Source organism: Pseudopipra pipra, chromosome Z (genome assembly GCF_036250125.1).
Source record: "Pseudopipra pipra isolate bDixPip1 chromosome Z, bDixPip1.hap1, whole genome shotgun sequence".
NCBI classification, from domain to species: Eukaryota; Metazoa; Chordata; class Aves; order Passeriformes; family Pipridae; genus Pseudopipra; species Pseudopipra pipra.
Window position 1 is genome coordinate 128535 of NC_087581.1, and position 21742 is coordinate 150276.

Genomic DNA, 21742 nt, shown 5'->3' on the forward strand with positions numbered 1-21742 from the left:
GGGCCGGCGCGATCCCCCCGCGCTTCGCTCTGGGCTCTGGGGCTGTTCCGGGCTGGTTTTGGGTGCGGGTTTGGGGCACTGCGCACACCCTGCCCTGGTCACAGCCCCGCCCCAGCTCCCTGCGCTCCCGCACCCCTTGCTCAGCTCCGCGGGGATTTGTGCCTCCTCCGAAGGTGGCAAATGTCTGCAAAGCCAGTCGGGAAGCCAGAGAGCTGCAGCCCCCGGGCCCCGCCGCGGCTTCCCCGCCCTCCCCCGGCCCCTCCCGCCCGTCCCGCCCCGCAGCGCTGCTCCCGCTGCCGCCCTCGAACACAAGGAACGAACCCCGTGCCCCCGGCACAGGCCGGTCCCTCCCCGGCAGCCTCGGCAGCGCCGGGAGCGGCCGCAGCCCCCAAGGACGGGCGGGGCGCGCCGGGAGGGGCCGCGCGGGGCGGGGGCGGGTCCCGCGGCTGCGACCCCGCGGGGAAGGGACCCCCGGGCCGGCCCCGTCCGGCACCGCCGCTGGCCCTGCTCGGCCACCGCCCCTCGCCCACAGTTTTAACATTAGAGAGCCAAGTTTAATCCAGAGCGCCGCAAGCTCCCACGTGCAGGGCATTTCCATAGACTTGTTATTTTTCTCTTTTTAATGACCGCGTTGCCAAAGGGGGGGAAACACAATCAACATTCCCTAAACACCATCACTTCTACGTCCACCTGTGATCAGGGGCCGATGGGCAGCAGCCTGCCCTGGACGGGCTGCAGGGATGCTGTGAAGGCCACTGTTCCCCAGGTTTGAAGGACTCTGACCATGATCCCCAGCCCGTGGGCAGAAAGCCCAGAGCCAACGGGAACTCCAGCCAGCTGCAGGCAGATGTTACTCCGTCCCCGTGCCGGGGGTGGGGACGAAGGTGCCCTTCCCCGTTCGGAAGTGGAAGTCGTCCCCTGTGCAGAGCCTGCTCTGATCCTCGGCCTCGTGGGAGCCAATTCCCTTGTCCCAGCCCACTTCCTGCAGAGAAGAAAGGGAAAGATTGCACATAAGGGAGACAATCTTCTCTGGGAGGGTGGGGAGGTGGCCTGGTACAGAGAAGCTGTGGCTGCCCCATCCCTGCAAGTGGCCAAGGCCAGGCTGGATGTCTATTAGAAGGTGTCCCTGCCCGTGGCAGGGGGTGGAAGGAGATGATCCCTGAGATCCTTTCCAACCCAAAACACTCCAGGATCCCTGGATGATTCCATGCTCTCTCTCTGCATTGATTTGGCATCATTTCCTCTCAAAAACAACATCTCCGATTTAGTTGGTTGCTAAAGCCATCATTTTAAAATCATCCCAGGAATCAAAAGGGACTGGAAAACACACACAAATCATTCCTGCACCCACCAAATCATTAGGAATTGGAACCCGATTCCCTCATCTCTCTCCTTGTTCTTCTTGCCTGGAAAACCTGATGATCCCCGCTGGCTATTTTTAGGCTGCTTTTCTTCCACAGCTCCTTTCCTCCCGGCTGAAACCTCCTGGCACATTCAGGGCTTATCCAGAGGGAAGCCCCTCTGAAGTATTTCCTCTCGTGGCAATTCTGTGGGATGAAGAAGTAAAAAAAGCACATCAAGAGCTCCTTCTACCCCCTTCCTTCACAAACACCCTCCCAGTTTGTCCTTGGCAGCTCCCTCCCCCGGCACCCGCACCCGACGCTTCGGCTCCGCTCGGAAAGGGACAGCAAGTGCACAAGCAAGTTCAGTGCTGGGCAGGGGCTCCCTGGGGAACGGCACTTGAGTGCTTTAGTCCGTGGCCTTTCCTGCTGCCCTCCCTCCCGGAGGCAGAGGATGACCCGGCCCTTGTTTCTCCCACGCTCGCAGACCCAGGTCCTGCTCCTTTGGCCCCACTTTTCTTGGCAGACCCGGCATCATTTTCCAGGGTCCCCAGGAAACTTCTGCACTTGACCCATTGCTAAGTGCAGAGCACAGGGCAAGGGAAGGACAAATTTCTCGGCACCCACCCCCTGGAATTTTCCTTCTCCGCAGCACGCTCCCGTTCCCGCTGTCTCTGGAGGTGCCCGCACGAGTCTTCCTTCTCCCAGCACCTCAGAGAATGTCCTTTTCACCCGGGTCCCGCTTACCGGCGTCCAACAAAACACGCTGGCAACATTTTTCAGGATGCCAGTGGAGAGATATTAGAGCACACTGCACACGGAAGCTGAGCCTGCCCCGTCCCTGGAAGTGTTCCAGGCCAGGCTGGATGGGACTGGGAGCATCCAGACGGGGATGAGAGCGGAAGGTGTCCCTGCCCACGGAAGGCAGGCTGGCCTTTGAAGGTCCCCTTCAAACCAAATCGCTCTGGGATTCCCCTCCAAAATCACTACCCAAGAGACACAGCAAGCAAAGCAGAGGGACTGCACTCCCAGCTTTTCTTACCTGCAGGCACACACAGCACAGCACGTTGGACATAAAAGCCACGGGGTTAGTCCTGCCAGAGGTGTCCGGCACACACATGGCAACCGAAGGGAAAGAGGGAGCCTGGGAACACGGAGTAAAAGACACTTTAATTAGGACTACACCGTGCACTAGCCAGGTCATTCCCACAGCTTCACTGTCCAGTCACACAAAAAGCACTCACCGAGGCCTCAGTTAGGATGGTTCCTGACGCTGACCAGGTGAATGCCTCCCTGCAAGCCCGCTCCGCTCATGCCAGGCACTGGGGCTCACCCAGGGGGGCTTTGCCAAGCATCCAAGGGAAATTAAAATTACAGGCTGGGCAAAGGCGCTTCCCGCAGGACCGCTCCTGGCCAAGGCCACCGGTCCGTGCAAGTCAGACCACTCACCACCCGGGGCGAGGATTATCGGGGGCACGCTTCCAGCTTTTATTCTCCAGAAACTCCAGTTCTTTCTGGCACCACTTGCTTCAGTCTTCCCCTGTTGGAAGAGGTCACTTTAGTCTTTCGAGGGGCCAGATTGCCAAAGCCCGGCCAGTCCATTCCCACGAGGAAAGGTAGCTTTGTCTCGGACAGGATACTGGGGGGGAGACACAAAATAAAAGTTTAATTTAAAACAACTGCCCAGAATAGAAAGCAATTCAAACATAAGGCAGACAAGACTCGTGCAAATCTCAATACATTTGACTTCAAAGGAGAATTATTTCCCTCTGCACCTCAGAGAATGTCATTTTCACCCGGGCCCTGCTTACCATCGTCCAACAAAACACGCTGGCAACATTTTTCCTGTTGACAGTGGAGAGCTATTAGAGCACACTGCACACGGAAGCTGAGCCTGCCCCGTCCCTGGAAGTGTTCCAGGCCAGGCTGGATGGGACTGGGAGCATCCAGACGGGGATGAGAGCGGAAGGTGTCCCTGCCCACGGAAGGCAGGCTGGCCTTTGAAGGTCCCCTTCAAACCAAATCGCTCTGGGATTCCCCTCCAAAATCACTACCCAAGAGACACAGCAAGCAAAGCAGAGGGACTGCACTCCCAGCTTTTCTTACCTGCAGGCACACACAGCACAGCACGCTGGACATAAAAGCCACGGGGTTAGTCCTGCCAGAGGTGTCCGGCACACCCACGGCGACCGAAGGGAAAGAGAAAGCCTGGGAACACGGAGTAAAAGACACCTTAATTAGGACTACACTGAGCAATAGCCAGGTCATTCCCACAGACAGCTTCACCCTCCAGTCACACAAAAAGCACTCACCTACCAGGGCCTCAGTTAGGATGGCTCCTGACGCTGACACCTCCGTTTGCCCCGGGGGGTCAAGAAGAACATCCCTGGGAAGAAGTCACCCCCAACAGCAAAAAGGGAAAATTAGTGAAGCACGGGGGCCTCTTCTGACTAGATTGCCACCAGCATTCCATAGCAAATGCCACGACTATTCCGTTACGGACGAGAAAACCCTGTTCTCCCAAACAAACAGCGAGGAGATTTATGGGCACGCCTGGAAATTTCCTGTGAGGAACTTTTTGTAACTAAGGAGCAGGTGCTATCTTGAGTTGAAGGCATCCATTTGACAGACACTTAGTACAGCAAACTCTTCAGCAGAGCAGTTAATTGCTGCCTATTTGAACAGCAGGGGAGAGGAAATGACAGTCGAAGGGAAGACAAGAAAAGCAGAACTGCAATCAGCACACTTTTCTTCCATCTCTCCCGAGAAAGCCTAGTTTGTCTGTTCTAATAATTCTATGCCCTTTTCTACATGAAACTTAGACCAAGGCTGAAAAAACAACTAGAAAACACGGAGAGAAGCTTTTTAGAATTTCACGTGACTTTCCCAAACCGATCCCAGAAAAGCAGAACTCGGTAGAATGTACTCACCTCGAGGCCTTTGGTCTTTTTTTCCATAAGCTTCGTCACCTGATGGAAAAAGCAGAGTAGACTCGGTATTTAGGCTCACAAGAGGAAAACTTCCCCTTCCTTTCCTAAAAGAAACTACATTAATCTGCACAGCTGCAGGCGCGTCTCCAGCTGTTAAAGCCTTTCAGCTTTTCGGAGGGTGAGAATGCCCTGCTAGGGAAGGCTGAAAAATGCTCGGAGCCTGCCCAGGTCAAAGAGCCCCTCGATTTTGTCCGTGTTCCAGTCCCTGGCTAAAGAAAGGGCAGAAGAAGCGCAGTTGTTGCTTGCCTTTTCCCTCAGAGGTTTTGCCAGGCGCCGGGCCAGCCCGGGCACTGCGGGGGAAGGCCGGCAGCGCCCAAAGCCCGCCGCTTTCCCGGGGGCGTCGCTTGCGAGAGCGCCCCCGAGCGCCGGGCCCCGCCTCACAGTCGCCGCCTGGCGGACACGGCCGGGAGCGGCACTGCAGCCGCGCGCGGCGCCGCAGCCGCGCGCCCCCCCCCCCCCCCCCGCCTTGGCGAGACCCGCGGCGCCTTTCGCGAGTACGGGCCTTTGTTCCCTAAAACCTGCCCTTCCCTAGGAAAAGCTGAGCAGTTCACAGAGTTGCTGTTTCCAGCCCAGCTTCCCAAAGGATTTCTCTCTCCCGGCAGCACAGACAGGGGCCCCGAGGCAGCGCAGACCCTGCCCGCGGGGGGGGGGGGCGCAATGCCAGGGCACATCCGAACCCGGCCCTGCGGCGGCACGCAGGTGCAAGTTTCTCCGCAGAGGCGAGAAACTTGCCTGTCGCTTCCCCTGCCTGCAGTCGCCGATGGCCGCGGGAGAGGCAGAAGAGCGGCCGCGCCCACCCGCGGCGCCCAGCTTACCCCGGGGACGATCTCCGTCGGATCTGGCGCCGTGGGTCGCTTCCTGGGGGGGGGGGGAAGGCGGCGGCGCAGCTCCGACAGCATCTCCAGGGCACGGCGGGAGCGGGAGCGGGGGGAGAGCGGGGGGGAGAGCGGGGGGGGGAGCGGGGGCGGGAGCGGGGGCGGGAGCGGAGCGGAGCGGAACGAGGCGGGCGGGCGGAGCGCCGCGCGCGCGGCGCCGAGAAGGGGCTGCCCGCGCCGGTGCCTGCCGCCGCCCACGAACCTGCCTCCCGCGCCCGGCGCCGCCGAGCGCCCCGCCCCGTCCCCACAGCGGGAAGCGGCGCGGCGAGACGGCGCTGCGGGCGCGGGGCGGGGGTCCGGGTCGCGGCGGAGGTCGGGCAACAGGAAAGACGCCTCTCTGAGGCGAGGGGGCCTCTCGCCGCCTTCTTTAGTGTGGCCTCGGCTAAGTTCCGGTCCTGGCGGCGCCATCTTGAGTGTGGCGTCGGGGCGAACTTCCGGGCCGGGGCCGCCATCTTTAGTGTGGTCGTTCCGGTCCTGGCGGCGCCATCTTTACTGTGGGCTTGGCGGACTTCCGGGCCGGGGCCTGGAGGACTTCCGGTTGCGCTCTACTTCCGGTGACCGAGTTTACCCAAATTAGCGTCCCTCCTCGCTAATTTCTGCGCTTTCACCCCAAAAAATCTTCATGTTATTCCCCCCCACACACACCCCGGGAGAGACGGGAGACCGCGAGTCCCGCCCTGCCGCCGGAACCGGCCCTTAACTCGAGCAGGGAGCGCTGCACCGGCACGAGAGCCACTGCGCATGCGTCGCCGGTCCCGCTCCTGGCTGCCCTTACTTACCACGTGATCGCCGGCGTCTTGCCAACGACTGCGCATGCGCCGGCGTCGCCACCTTGGCTTCCCCCCCCACCCCGCCGCCCGACCGCCCGGCTTCGCTTTCTTACTGCGGCTCCCCCTCCGCTTTTTCGGCTCCCTGGGGTTCCCTCACCCACATTTTGGGGTCCCCTTCTCACATTTTAGGGGTGATGACCCCGCAATTTACGGTTCGGGGGGGGGGGGGGAGGAGAGGAAACGGGGTGCCCAAGAAGGGGGTTCTTTTTTTTTTTTTCTTTTCTTTTTTATTTCATTTTCATTTTATTTCCTTTTTAGTTTTTTTTGCCTTTTCTTTTTAATTTTCTTTTGTTTTTTATATTTCCTTTTTTATTTCGTTGATTTTTTATTCTCTTTATTTTTCATCTTCTCTCCCAGTGCTCCCCAGTAACACCCAGTGCTCCCCAACAACCCCCAGTAACACCCAGTGCTCCCGAGTGCACCCCAGTAATACCCAGTGCTCCCCAACAACCCCCAGTAACACCCAGTGCTCCCCAGTAAACACCCAGTGCTCCCCAACAACCCCCAGTAACACCCAGTGCTCCCCAGTAAACACCCAGTGCTCCCCAACAGCCCCCAGTAACACCCAGTGCTCCCCAGTAAACACCCAGTGCTCCCCAACAGCCCCCAGTAACACCCAGTGCTCCCCAAAAATTGACCCAAAACCGACCCAAATCACCCCAAAAGCTGACCCAAAACTGACCCCAAAACCTGACCCCAATCATCCCAAAAGCTGACCCAAAACTGACCCCAATCATCCCAAAAGCTGACCCAAAACTGACCCAAATCACCCCAAACAATGACCCAAAACTGACCCCAAAAACTGACCCAAATCATCCCCAAAACTGACCCAAAACTCTGCATTGATTTGGCATCATTTCCTCTCAAAAACAACATCTCCGATTTAGTTGATTGCTAAAGCCATCATTTTAAAATCATCTCAGGAATCCAAAGGGACTGGAAAACACACACAAATCATTCCTGCACCCACCAAATCATTAGGAATTGGAACCCGATTCCCTCATCTCTCTCCTTGTTCTTCTTGCCTGGAAAACCTGATGATCCCCACTGGCTATTTTTAGGCTGCTTTTCTTCCACAGCTCCTTTCCTCCCGGCTGAAACCTCCTGGCACATTCAGGGCTTATCAGGATATATTTGCTGCTTCCTGAACAGGAGCACACAAAACGCATTGAAGCCAAAGAGAAAATGACAAACCAGAAAAAAAAAAAAGAGCCAAAAGAAATGCTCTGCCTGCCTTGGTACGCTCTCTGCTTGATCATTCCAAAGGAGATTCTCCACGGATCAGAAGCAATTACCAATCATTTTTCCTCTGTAACAGTCAATGAACAACTTGGGTTTCTGTTGAGGGGCTGGACATGTCCAGTGAGGGTTCAGGGTCTGGTGGGTTGTTTATGGTGGATCCTGACCAGCCCAGGCCAAACCAAACCACCCCCATTGCTGCTCCATCCCACATGGAGAATATTGATACTGTATAGAAATACTCCCCTTCCCTGCTACTCCATCCTTCCTTACACATCCGTGGAGCAGGTTTTCTCCACCCTTTGTTCCCAGCAACAGCTCTGCAGCCCAAATCCCAGCTCCCACAGACACAAACTAAACACACCTAAGGCGATGGTTCCATCAGCACCTGGAATTCCAAGCTCCCCGTTCCCTGGAATGCTCATCCCAACACTCACAGCAATCTCACCTCAGCCCACAGGCTCTCTGTCCTCAGAGGCAAACACAGCCTGCTCTGGCACTGCGTTTCCTCTCATTCCTGGTCTCCTGCAAACCCCCAGGGAAATCCAATCCCTCAGACCCTGCATCCCTGGACAGGAGGGGAACTGGAGTTTGACCCGGATCCCAGCACCCTGGACAAGTGTGTTCCCAGGAGCACAGGCCTGTGGCTCCATCCAGCCCATCCATCCCTCCTTTCCCCCCAGGGAGTCCCAAACCCTCCCCCAGCTCCCCTGCGTCTGTCCCCCGGCCCAGCCCAGCTCCAGGCTCTCCCCCAGCGCTGTGTCAGCTCCAGCCCTGGCAGAGCTGCAAACACCCCCCAGCTTGGCCCCCCCGGGCTCCTGAACCCCCAAGCCAAGGCTCGGGCTCACCAACAGGGACCCACCTGCCCCACTCAGCACAGCCCAACCCCACAGCTCAGGGATCCCACGCTCACCTGGCCCTTCACTCCTTCCTCTCCACCCTTCCCAGCACGCAAGGACCAGCCTGCAGTGGAAACAGAGCCAGTGCCCAGGGAGCAAATGCCAACAGCCAGAAGGAGAGAAACGTGTCCCTCTGACTTACCCCACCCCACAGGCAGCACCAGGTGCCCCCAGCGCCGGTCGGTGGGGCTGGAGCCTGTTGCTTTGGCTGCTCACACCCCAACACATTTGGCATTGCTGGACCCAAGTCAATGATTTTCCCTGTCCTTAAAGAGAGGAGAACAAGAAAATTAAGTGCACTGGGGAAGTCAAAGGCTCTTGGCTTTCACCCTTCTCTTCTGATTACTCGCTACAGGCGTTTCTTCCCTAAAACCTGCTCTTACCCCCGCCCCGGCCGGTCCCCGCCCCTGCCCTGCCCGGCGGCCCCGAGCGCTCCAGGCCCGGCCCGGCCAACGCCTCGCTCTGCGCAGGCGCCGCTTCCCAGCCCGCCCCGACCGCCGGGCGCCGCCTCGCAGTCGCCGCCTGGCGGACACGGCCGGGAACGGCACTGCAGCCGCGCGGCCCCCCCCTTGCGAGACCCGCGGCGCCTTTCGCGAGGACGGGCCTTTCTTCCCTAAAACCTGCCCTTCCCTAGGAAAAGCTGGGCAATTCACAGAGTTGCTGTTTCCATCCCAGCTTCCCAAAGGACTTCTCTCTCCCGGCGGCGGCGGCAGCGGCGGCAGCAGCAGCAACGCTCCCCGCGAAGCCCTGACCATGGCTGGGAATTGACACACAACAAGCCAAGAGCATTAACTCGGCCCCAAAACACTCCACAACAAAACAATTTAGTCACCTTTGTGATTCCAAGGCAAAGCCCGAGAGGCCCAGAGAGCAGCAGCCCCTCAGCCCCAGCACGGCCTCCCCCGGGCTCCCCCGGCCGGGAACCGGCCCAGCCAGCCCCTGCTGTGCAGCACAGCAGGCGGGGGGATGACTTTTGGGACCCCTCCCTGGCTGCTGCAGAGCAATGCAGGCATCGGGGCCAAGTCCTGCCCAGCCCCCGGGCACTGCAGACAGTTCAGCCCCAGCAGCAGCAGCAGCAGCAGCAGCGGGCTGTTCTGCCTCTTGCTCCCCTCTCATTTGAAACCAAACGGTGAGGAACAAGCCCCGGGCACAATCGGCACCGAGCAGCAAGGCCTGGGCTCACCAGAGGCCCGGGCCTGCCTACTCCAGGCTCTGGGCTTTCTTTGCTTTCTTCCGCCGTAATTCTCCTGCCCCGGTAAGCGTTAAAAGACACACTGCCCGGGGAGACGTGCCCCGAAACAGCCATCAGTTCCAAGGCCAGAAAATCTCAGGGCCACACTTCGAAACCCTGCCGCGAGGCCCCCGGAGAAGCCAAGGGGAGCTGGGATTCCCTGCAGTCCCAGGGAACCGAGGGGAAGGTGGGAAAGGGGCAGAGAGAAAACACCCCCCCCCAGCTGCTTCTCCCCGCAGCCCCCAGGGCAGGTGCAGCGAATGCACACCGGTGTAGAGTTTTTAGGAGTGCTTTAAAATAAACTAAAAAACAATCAGTTTACCAAAAAATCCTTCTGCAGTCCACGCTGTCTAACAACTCAAATTGTTCACTAAGAGAACTAAAAAAAAAAATTGCAAGTAGTGAGACCCACATTGTAAATAAGTCTTTGCTTTAAAAACAAACAGAAAAAAGAACCCAAAACACCAAAACAGAGCTGTGAGGTGAACCAAAACATGTCTGGATAAGAACTAGTAATTGTAAGCTCTCATCTGCAGGAGCTTCGGCTTGTCAACGGTTCCCAGCTCCCACGTTGGGCGGAGTTTGTGATTTTAGCAGCCCCTCAGCTGCCCGGCAAGGCTTGTGTCCCACTCAAGAATGCTGCTTTTACCCCAAGTTCAGGTCTGGAAGCAATACATGGCGTAGCAGAGGACTGGATAGAAGGACCTACTGCTGCCACTCCCCTTGGAGCAGAAGCCACTGGCTGTGGGGAAATCCCACCTGAAGAAACCCTGGGGAAAAAAAAAAAGACAAAAACGTCAAGAATTTTAGGCCACAGGATCCATCCATCAGAGCTTGAAACAGAAGTCACAAAGGAGAAAACAAGCAGCAAATGATGCCCCAAGGTTAAAGAGGCTTTTATGAAAAACATTTAAGAATTATAAACCTGAGGTAGAAATAGCAAAAACAAAACAAAACAAAACCAAAAAAAACCACAAAAAAAACCCAAAAAAACCTCTTATTAAAAAAAAAAAACACGACAGCACAAAAAGGTTTCTTGTCTGTAAAGAGTAAGCAGGTTAACACTAATGCCCCATGAAAAGGACTTTAATGCCACAAGCCTTCCACTACACAATGGATCAAGACAACAGGTCCAGCATCTGAACAGCCCTCCCTCCCCACAAGCAAGTTTTTACTTCAGACTTTTCCAGGCAACAAAATTCATGTTGTTGTTGTTAGGACAACTCCTGCACTTACCGGTACATTCTCCTCCTGGGGCAGAGCTGCCTTTCTCTTCCCCAGGCGCTCTGGCAGCTCACTGACACGCTTCTCCAGCACCGCTGCCTCCAAGCTGTGCTCCTTCCAACGCTCCCTCTGGTGCTGCAGTCCGGCATTCCGCTCCCGCTTCACTTTGTTCCTCAGCTGAAGAAATGCACCGAGCAGTGGGGCAGGAGGGGAAAGCAAGGAAAAGAAAAACAAATAAACTTTCAGGCAGGCAGCCACACAGGCCCGGCAGGAACGGGAGTGGTGGCGTTTCTTTCTGATGAGCTCAGAAAAGGACCCAACTGTCTCTGGAGCTCTTAAGAGTTGGGGGTCACAAGCTGGCTTTCCATTACCTGCAGCTCCTTGGACAGGCGGTGGGTGGAGCTCAGCTACAGCCCATGGGTTGTCCCGGTAACCACCAATTCGTCGGCCCTTCCTCAGCATCTCCGGCAGCCTGGGCAGTTCCTCTGCTTTGGCACAGCCGGTGCCAGCTCGCACTGCTTTGGCCGCAACAGGCTCTGCAGCTGGTCCGGCTCCTCCGCTGCAAAGGACGAGAGAGAGCACAAGAGCTGCCCTGAGGAACAGCCCAGCGTGGGCTGTTCTGCTCCCAGGGCAGCGCTGCAGGGCACCCAGAGAGCGCCCTGCCGGCCTCCAGAGCAGGGCTGCACAGAGCCAAACCTGCTCCTCCACCCGGCAGGTGCACGAGCCAAATCACCGGCACCATTCTGGACATTTGGTCTCCTCAGAGCGCCCACGGCAAGGGAAAAAGAACATTTGGTTCACTGTCCCGAGTATGGAAACAAACAAAACCACCAGACTGAATTCACCTGCCAAGCCAAAATTCACTGAATGCCTGCTGAACTCAGCAGGAAGACATTCCCTCAACCACAAGGCATCCTTAGGACGTTTCAAACTCTGGATTTAAGCCCTAAGAAGCCAGTGACAAAACACTCAAGCTGTTTCATTAAACTCAGCAGACTGGGAGGGCTTTCGAGGGTCTATGACAAACACTTGTCATCAGCTGCTCCCACTGTCAGAACTGTTCTAGCCCAGAACAAAAGGCTGAGAAATCAGGAAGAATTCCAGCCACTGCCAAGACTAGATCTCTCGGGGACAGTGCAGGGAAACATAGTCACGTGCTCCAAGATCTTGCAGATCCAAGATCTTAAAGGCATCCTTATAGGCCTCTAAACTGATGTTGATTTTGTGCAGTAGAACCCAAACAGAAAATAGGTTCTCCCCACAGACAACCCCCTCTGCTTTATCTCGATAGAAAGCACGAGGCTTCCTACTAAAACAACGTACTTATACAAACCAATCTCTTTTCATGCGAGGCAGGCTGGCAACGACAAGTTCTGCACAACACGGGGAGAGAGAGTGTGAAAAGCCAGGCAGAAGAAGACGTGTCGCTGTTCAGTCCGAGGTGAACCTTTCCCGTGCCGATCTCCCCCGGCCCCGGCGCGGCCGCTCCTTCCCGCCGGGCGCTGCCTCGCGGTCGCCGCCTGGCGGACACGGCCGGGAGCGGCACTGCAGCCGCGCCCCCCCACTGACCCCCCAAGGACCTCGGGGACTCCCGGAGCGCAGATTGGCAAAAATAAACGTCCTGCAAGACCGACGTTGCCTTTCGGAAGTATTTCCTTCATTTTTGAGAACGATAAAAGGCCCAATCAACAACAAAAGTTATTTCATCCCTTTGCCAAGAATAACCCTGCAGCTTGCCTTCCTTTCTGGGCTGACAGCAGACAGCTTGGATACCCTGACAAAAACATTAGACAACTCTCTCCAGCATTTCTTACAACCTCCTTAATCCTTCTCGTGGTAAAACCCACCCTTTCCATTTGATCAAGAAAAACCAAACCAAACCAAGGAAACCCCACCACCTGACACGGGTCACAAGTTACGGAAGAGACTCAGAGCCACAGGAGGAAGGCTAACAAACAGGTGAAGTTTCAAGGAAATCTCACATCTTCCAACATCCTGCTCATGTTGCCTACGCTGCCCCCTGGATATGACCCACTCCCAGGCATCTGCCCAGCAGCAGACACCACCGCTGCCCTCTCAAACAGCAGCACTTCAGCCACGAGCCACCACTGTTCCAAGAACCACAGCTGTAGATTGCCGTGCCCATCAACAGCAGATGTGGCAACTAAGCCATGTCCACTGTCTGCTACCTGCCACACAGGACCCTCTTCTCTAAAAACAGCAGCTCAGCGGGCAGCACTGCCATTTTCCAGAGATATCCTTACTCCCAGCAGTCAGGTCACACTTCAATACTTCACCAAGTCTGTGGGAGGACTTGCAGGGCCTGAAGGCTCACGCTAGGGTGTGGCACTTACTTGGTGTCCATGGAAACCATACGGCTACTACAGAATGTTTTCTCCTAGGAAACACACCCATTACACAAGTTACACATCTGACCAAAAGGCAGCAAGTGGCCTCCAATCCCACCAATTGTCTTCTTGCTGTCACCACATCCTTAGCCTTAGAAGGCAGGGGGAAGTCTACAGCTGTTGGAGCAGTTCCTGGGAACGCCATAAAACACCCTTTCTTTGGACTGCCCAAGGGCACCCCCCAGCTCCTGCCCAAACATCCTGTCCCGTCCCCATCGATGCCAGGAGCCCGCAGCCTTGGAAAACACACATTCCCGGGCTGCAGCTCCCAAGGGATGACGCAGCTATCCAAGCGCACGCCCGCGGGCAGGGGAGCACTCACCTGGGGGGCCGCCGGCCCCTCCAACTCCCCCCCCCCGCGGCAGCGCGGCCCCTGGCCGCGGATGCCCCGCTCCCCCCGCTGCCGTCCCGCCACAGGGAACGGACGGGCAGGACCCGGCAGTGCCGGGACACCGGGCACGTGCACCCGGGCACCGGCAGCAGCGGGGGCCGGTTCTCCCCGGCAGGCCCCGGGCCGGGGGGTGAGGGATTCCCTCCGCCCGCCGCTCCCCCTGTCCCGGCCTCGGGGAGGTGGCGGCTCTCTGGGAGCACACGTGGAAGCGATGCCGCCTGCCCTCCGGGTGTGGGACAGCACAGCTGCCGTGACTCCCCTCTCCAAAGAGCTTCCACCGAGCAATCGCCGGAAAGACCCAAATCCCAGCATTTGGGGCCCTTTCAATGTTAATGTGAAACACCTCGTTCAACCGTCCCTCGGAACGATTCAGCCTCAAAATCGTGCTCCGTAAGCAGTGGACAAAATTTCCCTCCCGTTTTGGATTGAAAAGCGGTCCAGCAGGAGGCTGCCTTTGCCCACCCGAGCCGCCCCGCCCTGTCCCGAGCTCAGCTCAGCCCTCCAGAAGCCGCAGGACGGGTCATTCCCCGAGGAAGGGGGACTTACCGACGAGCCCCCACACGGAATGGTGCTCCTCCCGAGCGCTCCACAGTGAGCCCTGCCAGCCCCGGGAGCCGAGCGGAGCCGAGCGGAGCCCCCGCAGCCCCCCAGCCCCTCCCGCCCTCACAGCTCCGGGTCCCGCCGGTCCCGCGCGCCCTCCGCGACCCCCCGGAGCGCCGCCGGGCCTCGGAGCGGCGCGTGCGCAGAGCGAGCGCGGAGGGCGGGCGCGCGCAACGGGCGCGCGAAAGGCGGTGCGGGGAGAGGGGGCGGGGCCGGCGCGAGCCGGGGGGCGGGGCCGGCGCGAGCTGGGGGCGGTGTATTATGGATTATAATCTATTATCCGTATTATCCGTCTAATCTACTATCTCTATATCTGTAGTATGTATATTCCCTATTATCATCTATTTTCTGTATTATCTTTAATTATATTCTGTTATCTATATTATCCGTATTATCTATATTATCTATTATCTATATTATGTATTATAATCTATTATCTGTAATATCTACGTATTTTATATATATATATGGATACATATATATCCGTAATCCATATTTTCTATATTGTCTATTATCATCCATTATGGGTATTATCTATATACCTATATTAGTCATTATTTATCACATAAAAATTATCTATAATCTATATATCTATACTATATATTATCACCTATTATCATCTATTACTTATATTATCAATTTTCAGATTATCTATATTCTTCTGTTATCATCCATTATCTGTATTATCTATATATCTATATTCTCTATTGTAATCCCTTAGTTGTATTATTTATATGTAAATATTGTCTATTATCCATATTTTATATATATAATCAATTATCGATGTATCTATATAGTCTATTATCATCACCTATATTATCTATATATCTGTATCTGTCTATATCTGTATTATCTATATTCTCTAATATCATCTAATGTCTGTATTATCTATACATCTCTATTATCTACTATCCATATTATCTATATCTATTACCATCAGCTATAATCTGTATTATCTACATAGCCATATTAACTATATTATCTATAGATCTATATTATCTATTATCATCTATTTTCTGTATTCTCTATATCTATATTCTCTTTTTCCATATTATCTATATTATCCATTATCTATATATGTACACTATTACCTATACTATTATCACCTATCTTTCATTATCACTATTATCTATATTGTCTATACATCTATATTCTCTATTATCATCTATTATCTATATCTATAAAGCTTATCATCTATTATCTCTATTATCTATGATATCTACTATTATCTATATTCTCTGATATATATTATCTATATTATATGTATTATCTCTGATCTATATTCTCTATTATAATCCCTTCTCTGTATTATTTATACATCGATATTATCTATTATCCATAATATCTATAATTCATATTATCTATATTATCTATATTATTTCTCATCTACTATTTATACTCTTTGTATAATTTCTTTTCTATACATCTACATTATCTATATATCCATGTCACCTGTTATCTATTATCTGTTAAATCTATAACTATTCTACACATTACTTGTATTACCGATATTATCTGATTTTCTATATATAAAATATATTTCATATATTCTAGATATCCTATATATCCTACAGATTAAAGATATTCCATATATTCCCTATATTCTATATATTCTCGATATAAAATATATCCTATATAAAAAATATATGCTATGTATCCTATATCTAATATATTCCCTATATCCTATATATGAAATATCTTCTATATATCTTCTATATCCTACAGATAAAATATCTTCCCTATATTCCCTGTATTCCACATGTTCCATGTATTCTCCATAACAGAACAAAGACATTCCCAACCTGTCCCTCCATTTTCCCCATTCCTACCTCATCCCCTCCCCATTCCCACCCAGTTCCCCTTTCCACCCCCATTCCCACCCCACTCCCACTCCACAAGGAGCGACGCGGTGTCACTTTGTCCCAAGGGCACCTTTATTGCTCCGGAAAGTCCCGCACAGATGGAACCAATCTCCATAATTTTTTCCCTTTTTTTATCCCTTATTATTTTCCCCTTATTTTTTCCCCATTTTTTCCCCTTATTTCCCCCCCTTTTTTTCCCCCTTATTTTTCCCCTTATTTTTTTCCCTTATTTTTTCCCTTATATTTTCCCTTATTTTTCCTCTTTTCCCCCCTTATTTTTTCTCCTATTTTCCCCCGATTTTTCCCTTATTTTTTTCTCCTTTTTCCCTTTTTTCTCTTATTTTTTTCCTTACATTTTTTCTTTTTGTCCCTTATATTTTCCCCTTTATTTTTTCCTTTATATTTTTCTTATTGTATAGTTTTTCCCTTATTTTTTTCCTTTTCCCCCTTATTTTTCCCTTTTTTCCTTTTCCCCTTATTTTTTCCCTCTTTTTTTTCCTTTTTCCCTTATTTTTCCCTTTTTTCTCTTATTTTTCTTCTTTTTTTCACTTATTTTTTGCCCTTATTTTTTAATCTCCTTTTCCCCCTTATTTTTCCCCTTATTTTTTCCCTTATTTTTTCTCTTATTTTTTCCCTTATAGTTTTCCCCTTATTTTTTCCCTTATATTTTCCCCTTATATTTTTCCCCTTATTTTAATTTTTCTCTCTCTTTCTCTTTCTCTTTTCTCCTGGCAGAAAAGGCAATCGCTCCTGTGAAAAATAAGCCAAATATATTTATTTTTTTCTTGTCGGTAAACTGAGGTGGATTCTCTAGTTTTTCCATCCTACAAGGGTGTCCTACGTCTATTTTATTCCAAAAGAGCACTAGACAAACGAAGCTTTATAACAAAAAGCCAGGCACTGATACATGGTAAAACCTCTCGCTTTTTTTTTTGTTTGTGTTTTTTTTTTTTTTAGGCTTTTTCAGTGGGTTTTTTTCACCTTTTTTTTTTTCTGTTTTTTAATTCTTATTTTTTTCACCGAAATTGCATCACAAGTAACAAGAAGGAAAAAAGGCCACAGTTCATAATCATTTCTCACCATTACAGAAGGGCTAAAATACTCGAAAATGAGGAGGGGCCACGCCCAGCACTGCACGAACATGAGGCGACTTCAAGTCCCAGAGGAAAAACAAAAAAACAAGTAAAAAAAGGAAAAAAAAAAACGAAGAAACAAAATAAAACAAAATCAACCCAAAAAAGTCAGAAATGAACAAAAAACTTGGGCCTTCCCAGGCCCCGGTGCCTCGTTGTGTTGGAATTTCTCACTATTCCACCTTTCCACCTCCACGTTCTTTTTTTTCCAGTCAACTAGTGGAAAAGTTGGAATTTTCCTGATTTTTTTTTCCTCCAGGTTTTTTCAATTTCCCCCCCCCTTATTTTTTTTTTTTTAATTTTGTTGCTTTTTTTCCTCGGGAGTTTGTGCTTCTTTCCATTGAAATCTCCTCATTCCTGGCACTGCTTGGGATTGTTGGAGTCTGGATATGGGTAAGTTCTCCCTGACCACCCTTTCCGGCACCTTCCCCCCCTCCTAGCCCCCCGAAATCCTGGAAAACAATCCCAAAAAACCTCGGAAGACTGAATCACTACAAGTTGCCTTGCTGGCACTTGGAGCGTCCTTGCAGCTCAACGCAGCTCCAGCTGAACATTCCCAATCCAGCAGATCCATAAATTCCTGCCATGTGGAGGTGGATCCAGGCGGGAAAAAGCTGCTAAAAAAATCAGGATTTTGCCTTTTCTCAGGGAGCTTTCAGCCTGGTTTTATTCCCACGGGGAATAAAAACCTCCATGGCTTCGGAGAACGACGCGCAGGCCTTCCCTGAGCTGGGAAAAAATGGAAAAATCATGGATCAGACACTCAAGGGGGATGGTTTTGTTAAATCTTGGCTCATCCAGAGCGGGATCTTCAGCTCTTCCATCTAGGCTGGCTGAGGGAGCATCTCGGATGGATGGAACAAGGAAACCTTTCCCTGGCTTTTTTCCAGTTCCAGGGATGAAATTCCTCATTTCTTTTCCCGAAATTCCTCATTTCTTTTCCATCCACAAATTGGGATTAATAAACATCAAGTTGGGGTTTTCCAGCATTTCAATCCTTGAAATCTCAATTTCCTGCTGATCCCAATCCTGATCCTGGTGGAGTGACCCACTCGGACACCCCAATCCAACATGATCCAACAGGGCTGAGACCTCCTGGGAAATGGGATTTATGGCTCGTGTTCCTTGGCATCATGCTCTTCCCAGCTCCGGAATTCCCGAATTCTCACCCTCCCTCAGCTAAGCCCAGCTCCAAGTCCAGCCTTATTCCTGCCTGGATTTAAGCCCAGGCTTGGTTTTTCCCAGTTGACTCCACCTCCACATTTTGGCAACTTATCAACACCTCAAAAGCCGGGAAGTTTCCTGAATGGATTCTCCGGGAGCACGTGGGGAATTGGGTTCTTCTCGTTTTTTTGCGGGAAAATTCCATTTCTTTCTTTCCCTTCAAGGACACTCCATGGGATTCTTTTTTGTTCGTTCAACCACCCAGAATTCGATCCACTGGAAAAAAAAAAACCACCGCGATGCCCCGACCCCGACACAACGTAGGAAAACACGGAATAACGAGAATCTACATGGAAAAATAGAACTTTTACATACACAATTCCAAAATAACGATCCGGCCGGGCCGGGTTTTGTTGCATAAAATGTACAAACGTCTCTCTTTTTGTCTGTGGTTGGTTGGTTTGTTTTTGTTCCCAGGCCTCTGGAAAACTGGCAAACCAGGAGAACAGATGGAACGTTTAGACCGTTTCGGGGATGGATTTATGGCGTTTATTCAGCGGGAATTTGACTCGGACAAAGGGGGAGGGGGAGGGTTGGATTGGAAAGCCACGCCGGGCTGGGAAAAAAATGGGATTGGAGACGGAAAGGGATGCTGATAAATATTTAATGAGCACTGGCGTGGTTCTGTACACCAAAGTCACTCAGGATTGGGAGTCACTCTGGAAGTCAGGTTGTGCCGAGACTTCGGAGCTGCGGTGCCACCGGCGGCGTGGTCGGGAAAAACTTCCTTTGTACTGGCCAGAGAATTCCGGGAATCAACCCCCTCCTGGACAAAGTGCAACTTAATGCTTTAGGACTCATAAGGCTCGTTAGGACCCAAAAAATTGGCATTTCCCACGGAAAAAAAAAAACAACAACAAAAATGAGGCGCTCGGGGGGAAAAAATCCACTCGGAAACGAGGAAAACGACGGGGGGGGGAAAGTCCGCACATGGAGTCGATCCATCCCACTCCTTGGAATTCCCCCCTCCCTCCCCTCCCCCTCCCAGCCCCTGGAATCGCTACACAAAGAGGGAACGCGGAATCAGCCACTCGGAGGATGGGATGTTTTGCCGATGGAGAAACATTGGAAGGCACAGTGGTAACATTGTAGCATCCTAACCTTGCACCTCGGAAAATCCCGGGAAAAAACGGGGCCCAAATCTGGCTTTTTTTTGTTTGTTTTTTTGTTTGTATTTTTAAATTTCCCACCCCCACCCTCTGCCCCCTAAAATCCCAGGAAATTTGTTATGGATGAGAAGCAACGGCGGGGCCGGTGGTTCCACCCGCTTGGCGTGGAGTCGGCACTCCAGGCTCCAGGAAAATGGGGAAAACCCAAAAATAACGATAATAAAAAAAAAAAACAAGGAAAAGAAGGGGGAGAATTCCCCCCTCGAAAAATTCCGTATTTACAGGAAAAGCTCTCTTTTTGTCTTTTTTTTTCTTAAAAAAGTTAATCCTATTCTCCTTTTTTTTTTTTAATTTTGTTGTGGTTTTTTCCTTTTTTTTTCCCTTTTTTTTTTTACAGGAGCCAAAATAAAAAAGTCGGAACCGAAGGAACAAAACCTTACCCATCATCTCCACTAAATTTCTCATATAGATTTATATATATATTTATATATATATATATTTGTCATAGGTCTATAAGATCCATCTGTTTCTCCTACCCTAAGGAATGGCTAAAATTCTCAGGTTCTATTTTTTTTCCGTTTCGTTTCGTTGGGACGTTTTTGCTGGTTTCAGGAATATTTTGGAAATATCTCATTCCGGCAGATAAAGAGCAGAAACACCAACCCCCAAAACAAAAAAAACTCATTTTCCGTCGTTTTCCCTCATTTTTTGTCTCGTTTTTCCCCTCTTCAGAAGTACACTTTTTATCATTATTGCAAGTTTACCTTTTTTTTTTGTTTGTTTGTTTTTAAATTAAATATTTTTTTTTAAATCCTCAGGCTTTTACAAATTCTTTGTTTTGTTTGGTTTTTTTTTCTTTTTTTTTTTATGGTTTTTTTTTCCCTTTTTTGTTTTTTTTGTCCAAAAAAAAACCAAAAAAAAAAAAACCAAAAAGAAAAAAACAACCACCACCGAAAAACCACCAAAAAAAAAAAAAAAACCCCAAAAACAAAACCGAAAAAAAAAACCTCAAACCCAAAAAAACCCAAAAAAAACCAAGGAATTTTAGGCACAAATGCATTGTCCCACAGTGTGGAAAAAGATTGCCATTCAGTCTCGGAATTCCAAGTTGGACATTCTGCTTGATATGTTCAAAGAGAGTCATCCCTCCAAAAGTTGCACTTTTTTGTTTCATTTTTTTCTCGTTGGGTTCCGTGGGTTTTTTGTGGTTTTTTTTTCCCTCGGGAATGCTGGAATCTCTTGCGTCTGGGATTCAGAACTGCTCAGACTTGTCTTATCTTACAAAACAAAGGGGTTTCGCAAGGAGAAGTGTTTCTGTGGGATTTAAGAGAATACAGCGGATAAGGAAGTGGTCTCTCGCTTTTCCGGGCAGGAACACGGCGACTTGGACCTGTGGGAGAAGGGAAAGGGCCCATCAGAAGGGGGAGGCAGGAGTTTGGTCCACCCTCTTCCCAGGAAACTGCCCTGGGAATCAAGGGCCCCAAAAGTCCCTTGAGAAGGGTCAGAGCATCCTGAATATCCAACCTTGATTTCAACCCTGATATCCATCCCAAATATCTGTTACTATCCATCCCTAATCCCAGCCCTATTATCCAACTCTAATTTCCAGCCCTAATATCCAACAGTAATATCCATCCCTAATTCTAGTCCTAACATCCAACCCTAATATCCACCCCTGATATCCAATCCTGATCTCAAACCCTGATATCCAACCCCAATATCCAAACTCAATATCCATCCCTAAAATCCAAACCTGACATCCAACAGCAATATTCATACCTAAATCCAGCCCTAATATCCAGCCCTACTCTCCAACCCAAATATCCATTACTATCCATCCCTAATTTCCAACCCTAATATTCAACCCTAATATGCATCCCTAATATCCATCCCTAATATCCAATCCTTATATCCAACCCTGCTATACATCCCTAATATCCAAGCCCAGTATCCATTCAAAATACCCTGCCATCCAGTCCTAACATCCAACCCAAATATCCAACATTAATATCCATACCTAATATCCATCCCTAATTTCCAGCCCTAATATCCAACCTAAATACCCATCCCTAATATCCAACCTAAATACCCATCCCTAATATCCATCCCTAATAGCCAATCCTATTATCCAACTCCAATATCCAACAGTACTATCCATCCCTAATTTCCAACCCTAATATCCAGCCCTGATATCCAACTCCAATATCCATCCCTAATATCCATTCCCAACATCCAACAGTAATATCCATCCCTAATTCCAACCCTAACATCCATCCCCCATATCCAACCTCACCCTCTCCTGACCCACTTCCCACCATTCCCTCGGGTGCCCAGCGATGAGACCCACGGAAACATCCTGGAGCTGCACCAGGGCAGGGTCAGGTTGG

At 50.9% G+C, this 21742-nt stretch overlaps 1 protein-coding gene and 3 long non-coding RNA genes across 22 annotated transcripts in view; all 4 read right to left on the reverse strand.

Annotated features, from left to right (window-relative positions):
• Positions 1–602: 602 nt before the first annotated feature.
• Positions 603–9422, reverse strand: LOC135407741 (uncharacterized). The gene is made up of 2 exons (XR_010426999.1): positions 8316–9422; positions 603–982 (listed from the first exon to the last, which is right to left on the reverse strand). It is a non-coding gene; the product is annotated as an uncharacterized LOC135407741 (long non-coding RNA).
• LOC135407740 (uncharacterized) lies at positions 5542–8284 on the reverse strand. Its single transcript, XR_010426998.1, has 2 exons — positions 7723–8284; positions 5542–7179 (listed from the first exon to the last, which is right to left on the reverse strand). It is a non-coding gene; the product is annotated as an uncharacterized LOC135407740 (long non-coding RNA).
• A 255-nt stretch (positions 9423–9677) lies between the features above and the next one.
• Positions 9678–14176, reverse strand: LOC135406686 (uncharacterized). The gene is made up of 4 exons (XR_010426414.1): positions 13974–14176; positions 11000–11187; positions 10641–10805; positions 9678–10174 (listed from the first exon to the last, which is right to left on the reverse strand). It is a non-coding gene; the product is annotated as an uncharacterized LOC135406686 (long non-coding RNA).
• A 4536-nt stretch (positions 14177–18712) lies between these two features.
• Positions 18713–21742, reverse strand: part of LOC135406692 (transcription factor 4-like) — a 117893-nt gene continuing 114863 nt past the window's right edge. For all 19 annotated transcript variants that reach the window (XM_064641064.1, XM_064641063.1, XM_064641062.1 and 16 more), the window contains one exon: positions 18713–20745. The gene's annotated coding sequence lies outside the window, so the exon portion shown is untranslated. The remainder of the gene's footprint in view (positions 20746–21742) is intronic.